The 6,885-nt window shown below is 42.8% G+C and overlaps 1 long non-coding RNA gene across 1 annotated transcript; it reads left to right on the top strand.

Annotated features, from left to right (window-relative positions):
* The first annotated feature begins 561 nt into the window (after positions 1-561).
* LOC120842004 lies at positions 562-4,135 on the top strand. The gene is made up of 3 exons (XR_005715859.3): positions 562-601; positions 2,975-3,053; positions 4,098-4,135. It is a non-coding gene; the product is annotated as an uncharacterized LOC120842004 (long non-coding RNA).
* Positions 4,136-6,885: the final 2,750 nt, after the last annotated feature.

Below are 6,885 nucleotides of genomic sequence, written 5' to 3'. Positions count from 1 at the left end.
TTTTTACAGTATTATGCATATGGATGAATTAGCATGGCCCACTTGGACCTGTTTGAACTTTTGCTAAAGCTCCTAACGCATTTTCTTTCTCTAATTTATGAGTGTTGGGAGTCTGCACTCGGTATGTAGTGTATGTATTCCTCTCCTTTATTCCTTGTTTTTTGTGTGCTATATTTCAAGATGTTCAATCAGACTGAACTCACCACTTTACTACATGGAAAAGCTGTTGCTAATTCTAGAGTGTCTGTAAAACAATCTACCTGACATCTTTGCGTCACGCCCCGGTTCCTGAAGCTCACATTCTCCGAGTACAGCCTTTCTGATTTCTCTCATCCTCTTACTTATTTTTTTTTTTTTTGTGTTCAATAGATCGAGTTGCGAATGTGCACCAGTCTGCGTGAACTTTTTTCAAGTTGGTCCATGATGTTTTTTATCATATATTCTAATTTGTGTTTTCATCTTTATACTTACTGCAGCCTTTCCCAACTAGATGTTTGCATTCACTTTCGCCATCCTGATGTGAGTGACCTGAGACGACACAAAATGACAGTCTCCCCTGCTGAAGTCCTGGCTTGATGGAAGACTGCCAAGGCTGTTCATGGTAAGGTGCTCTATATATTGAGCAATATAATAGCAACTTATTTCTGCTAGGATTGTTTTTAACACAGACTGTATTTATGGGCTGGCCTTTAGCAATTTTGTTTCCACTCACGTGGAATAGAAGCCTTTAGGAAAATTGCGCATTTCATTCGTAAGCGGAATGCTGAGTTTACAACAGAAGTACGTCGCGTTGCCTTGCGTTGGGGATCAGTGGCCGACTGGGCTAGCGCACATCAGCTCGGAGCATGTGGAACAAAAGCTTGCGCTGCAGAACCCAGAGATCCTGGGTTCAATCCCCACCCCTGCCTATTTCGATCTAGATAAGCATCGTACCGGCATGTGGTCGTGTATCACTACTGCGTGGTGCAGGTTGATTCCAGGCTAGCAGTCATACTGCACTGGCTAAATTGCTCATCTACAGCGAGCAACTCGTCGCAACTTTCAAATGGCTCACCAACTCCACAGAACCCCAACAGAAGTGCGTCACTACTTGCATCCAGTATTGCTGTGTGTTGTATCTGTATTTTGTATTTGTTTATTTAGTGTTCCCAATAATAGCTGAGCCTTCCCATTGCTGCGCTTGTTAGTAGCAACACACAAACGCGAACAAACGGCGAGAGTGGTGAAGAGCACCACTTTTGCCGCTCGCCACTGCGCCCATTGGTTTTCGGAGAAGTTTGCAGTGTTAGTCTTTGTGGTATTTGGTCATATATCGCATATGGACACAACCAGGGCACTGTACATACAACTCAACACTTGCAAGACTTACGTGAATACACCCTGCAGGTGCTCGCACTTTCAGAGTCATTTTAATGTTGCAGAAATGATAGAATGGATGCTTGGGTAAGTTGATGAACCATATTCTATGGTGACAGCGCGGAGAAACATTCGCACACGAGACACTCAGGAAGACAAGCACACGCGCTGAACTTACAACTTTTGTGTATTCGACTACTTCGTTCTTCTCTTCGACGTCTAGATTGACTTTTCAGATCGTGATAAGGAGAATAGCACAAAATACAAGGAAAAAAGCAAAGAACAAAAAAAAAGAAAGAGAAAAACCGAAAATAGGAAGCCCTTACAAGTCATCCCTCTCCCTCACTGCTATCCTTAAGTTAGAAATTGGAGCTTTTTGGTCGACAACACAGTAGGACTACTTACCCACTTGTTCTTCAGATGCTCTATTCTTTGTGCTTCCATTATTTCTCTTGACAATGGGTCTCGACTCTTAACTATTACGGAACAATTTTCAAAATGTGTTACACAACCACAATCCGGAGAGTGGGTTCCCAAATGTCCAGCGGCGACTCGGTGGGTGTTATAAAAATGCTCCTTTAAACGATCATTCAAACACCTGCCAGTCTGGTCTACATAACTAGTGTGGTAAGAAGTATGTAGGCCAGACTGGCAGGTGTTTGAATGATTGTTTAAGGGAGCATTTTTATAATAACCCCCGAGTCGTCGCTGTACATTTGGGAATCTGCTGTCAAGATTGTGGTTGCGTAGCACATTTTGAAAATTGTTTTATAATAGATAGATAGAAATAATGAGAGGGCAAAGAATAGAGCACCTGAAGGACAAGTGTGTAAGTAGTCCCTCTATAGCACTGTCGACCAAAGAGCTTCAATTTCTATCTAAACAATAGTGGTGAGTAAGAAGGATGATTTGTAAGGGTTTTCTTTATCCTTTTTTTTTCTTTTGTCTTGTCTTTTGCTTTTTTTCCTGATATTTCGTGCTATTTCTTCTGCTTATCACGTTCTGGAAAGTCAATCCAGACGTTGAAGAGAAGAATGAAGTAGTCGAATACACAAGAGCTATAAGTTTAGCGCGTGTGCTTGTCTTTCTGAGTATCTGGTGTGTGATTGTTTCCCTGCACTGTCACCGTAGAATATGCAAAAATGAATAATGACATTGGAATATTTGTCATGCCATAGCCTGTCACACTTATTCCGAACTCTGATCTCCACGAGATCACAATACCATCGTTTCTGTTGTAGTGGCACTGCAGACTCTATACTTGTTTTGCTTCAGTCTTTGTAAGGAGGACGCTCTAATCCGATTCTACTCATCTATGGTGTACTAGATAGCACCATATTTGCAGAGCTAGTCTTTGGTTTTTGTAGTTCCATCGAAATATATTTCAACCTTTAAGTTATTTGTCATTTGGCATGTAAATTTACAAGCTTATCTAGATTGAAGGCAACAAATATTTTGCCAGCACTCATGGTACGCGTTTGAAGTATATTGCGTTAACATAATTGACCCAACCTCTGATTTTTATTTGTCAGTGCCTCTAGCGAATTGTGCATGCGAGGATTGCTTTTGCTTGTTTGTTTCACATAATCTACAGCACATTTTTCACCTTTCTACTCAGTGCAGCCCTCGCCGAACAGACGCTAGCATCGACTAGGCCGAGGTTCAGGTCTATGGCAGTCTCCAAAGGTTGTTGATGGGTAAGCTGCCTTATATGTACAGCTGTGTAAGAGCAGCTTGTCTTGGGTGACAATTTGAAATGCATTTTGATGTTTTAGAAAGTGAAATTTGCATGGGCATACTTGCAACGTGAAGCCTTACCAAGCCTGTTTTGAACGTTCGTCCTCTTGAGATTTCGATACAGCCGTTTATGCTGCACACAGACTAGCTACTTCGGCCAGGTAGAGAATTGATCGATATGAAGGTAAACAGGTGAGTGCCAACTGCTCAGTTCCATCAGTGGTGACGTTCTCTCCTCATCAGACAAATTACCACTTGGTTCGCAAAACATTTGAAAAGGAGAGCAAGTCAGCTGCTGCATGATGCTCCCAGTACTGAGCAGTCGACGATTGCTTGTTCACCTTCGTATAGATCACGAGTGTACTTCAAGCTCGGCAAGTGTGAGACTTATCTGATTCAGCCTAGCAGTGGTGTGCTGAGCGGAATGTGTAGAGCTAGTTGACTTGTGTACAGGCAGTGGCTGTGCGGTGTAAAACAAACCCAATTGGGAACTTTAATGCAATCTTGTGTAGTCCCATTGATGTCATGATTATGATTACACAACGTTTTATAGTGCAAAGAAAAAAATGCGATGTAATCGCTTTTTTAGACTGCGTGTGCGACCTCCAAGCTTGTGTTTGTACATTCTGTGTGGTGAAACGTGCTGTATAAGCAAAATTAGAGAATCCTCGAGCTATATGCTGCAAGGAGTGAAAACAGCAGTCTGGCCGCATTCTTCCCACTTCCGTATACTGTGCAAATGCAGATGGACACACACTTTGGATGCTTTGCACTTAAACACCCCACATAAAGCACACTGCTTAATAAGCATCAATTGTCAAGTGTGCGGATTTGGCTGTTCAGCAAAATGTGGGCCAAATCGTTTGTGTCAAATCTTTTTGTCGCCCCAAAAAAAAGTCTTGTGTTGTCCTAGGCCAGGGGCCTATTTAGAAAAATTATTGCAAAACAATGTAGCTAATAATGTGTATGTGTGCTGATTCTTGTTTTTTTTTTTCTAATTACAGCATACACGGAGGGTATCTCCAAGGAGAAGGGGTGGGGTTATGTAGAGAAGCTAGTGCTTCTTTCTATGGGTACAGAGCTGTCCGAAGTAAGGTCAGAATGGAAAGAGCACCACCAAGTTCCGCCTGGTTCTGAACAGCCACAAAATGAACACAGAATTCAGAAGAATAGTAATATGAAGGACCTAGGCAGGGTAGCCACACGTTTTGAGTTCGCAATGACATTTGAATAAGATCACAAATATTCTTGTTTTGCGCAAGGTCGCCTAGTTTACTCACCATATTGGTTACGTTTAGCACAGCAGAAATATTTTTTTTATCAGACTGAAACCTCATTGTTAATTGAACAAATGTGGCTGTCTGTGTAAGTCCTTCGTGTTTTTATTCTTTTTTATTTGTGTGTTCATTATTTCATGTTTTTCTCGTGATTTAGTCTGTGTTTTTGTTACTTATGCGTTCATCATATCTTTAAGTTTTAGTTAAAGATATGATGCCCTCGCCGTTTTCTAGTCCGGGAAATGGTGGTGACCTCGTCGTGTTCAAGGAGCAGTAATGAACTTTCCATCTTGTATTGCTTCCGGCGAACAATGGTGTCTTTGTGCGTGTGTGTGTGCGATGTGTTGATCACAAGGGATGAATTCGGGACCGAACGGAACAACAAGGCCAGCGAGGAGCGACTGGGGGACTTTGAACATCGCACGGTGCAAGGAAGGACTTCAACGACGAGGCTAGCAAGCAAGCCCTTGTCAAAATTGATGTGCTCGACCGGAGAGTTGAATCAGGACTGTGACCCTGTGAGTAAGAATCAACGACTTTGGAACTTTCGTATAGTTTACAGCTTAATTGTCGCCTTCCTTTTGTTTTATTTTAATAGGTGTCTGTGTGCTATTACATTTTTATTTTATTTTAATGGTTGTCCGTGTGATATTACCATTTGTTTTCTTGAACGGCGAAGTGCTTGTTTACAGTTTTGGCGCTTTTATGTATAAAACTTTTTTTGCAAACCATATTCTCTGTGCTCCCTCGACAACCAATCCCGCCAAAGGGCTGTGATTTTCCGACGTCCATTGACATATTTCCTTACTAGCGATCGCCTGCATTTTATCTTTGTAGCATACATATTTGTCGGAATCACAAATTTCGAACCAGGCCAATAAAGATTGGTCAGTGGCCTATTCTGTCGATGCATCTATATAAACACACGTTTGGCAGTGTGGGATAGCAGTAAAATGTATATTTTGTGGATATTCATAGAAATGCATTATATGATTCCTTGTCTGGACCTGAAAGTATGGTACCTGCCCCATGGCAATAATTTTAATGTGATGCTAGAAGGAGCATCACATGAAAGTTGCTTTATATGGGGTAAGTACTATATTTTCCAGGCCCAAACACGGGATCATATAAAGCAGTCTATACAGGGTATATGAGGAATTGGGCAGATATGGCTATATCCATCCAGATACGGTCTGATTATGCATATGTGGTCCATATCTGCCCAATTCCTCATATATCCATATCTGTATTTTTTTATTAGAAGTCTAGATATGGCATTTTTGTAAGGGATGGCCTTCAGCATCAGCTGCAGCACATCAGAAGGTGAAACAGTAGGTATGTCACTATTAAACTATTTCTATTATATTCCGGTCTTACCCGATCCAATTTAATATACGGTTAGACCCACTCCAATAAAGCTCTACGGATTGGCCAGATACGGTTCAGCTTCCGCTTCAACCAATTACGGTTGGGTTTCCGGACTGGGCATTTCCGGTTCATTTTACGGTTTCTAGAAATCCGGTTTGCTTAGGGGCCCATATGACGGTTTGAAATTCCGGATCCATTCCGGTTTATTTTTAAACCGTTCTTTTTTTGGTAGGGCTGTCTTCAAGACCTGTTTCTCGAAGGAATCTTAAAAGTGCACGGAACGCTCTTTCTGTCGCCCCCAAGTGACCCTCAGGATTCAATATGTCGCTGACAGCGGCATGTACAAGTCCTGCTTGGCGTAACTCTGAAGAAGCGTTCTTCTGGGTTCTTTATGAGCAGGGCACAACAGGAGCGCGTGCTCCGAATCTTCTGGATCCCCACAGTCTGGGCAGTTGGGGTCCTTTTTTTGCGGCCCATCATGTGAAGCCGCTTTCCCGTGTATGGACACCCAGCCCGGAGTCTGTGTAGCAGTGAGGCGTCGGCACGTAGAAGGTTCTGAGGAATCGTTGGAGGAGGCTTGCCAATCGCCACTTCAGGATGTGGATGAAATTGCTGAAGCTCATCATGAATTAATCGATACGCCTCGTTGAATCGGTCCAAGAGAAATGTCGGCGCCTGACCGTCATGCGCCCTTGCAGCCAGTGTGACTGCTCGCTCATTGCCGGATATTCCATCATGAGAGGGGATCCACTGCATGGCGAGAGTCCACCCTAAATCCTCCACTGTTTGAGCCTCTGATGCAACTCTTGACAGTAGCGGCGTGCGTTTATCTGTTCGTTGGAGCTGTTGGAGAGCACATTTAGAGTCGGTTAAAATTACAGCCTTAGTGGGCAAAGTAATGTTCTTGATAGACTCAAGCGCTTCCCAAATTGCCACCTGCTCTGCCGTTGCTGATGACGTCACAAAGTTGAGTCGTCCAGCAACATCAAAGTCCATTTCTGGAATTGTGATTGCAACTGTTGCTGTCTTCTTGGCCCTGTTGATGGATGCGTCTGTATATACCTGAAGCCAGTCCTTGTCGTCATCTATGCGTTCTACAGCAGATGACTTTGCAACAGTTGTCAGTACATTTGCTTTTCGCTGTGGA

This window comes from Ixodes scapularis, unplaced genomic scaffold (genome assembly GCF_016920785.2).
Source record: "Ixodes scapularis isolate PalLabHiFi unplaced genomic scaffold, ASM1692078v2 PGA_scaffold9__187_contigs__length_104089568, whole genome shotgun sequence".
NCBI lineage: Eukaryota > Metazoa > Arthropoda > Arachnida > Ixodida > Ixodidae > Ixodes > Ixodes scapularis.
Note: the sequence above shows the minus strand (reverse complement) of the source record. Positions and strands in the feature narration are given on the sequence as shown.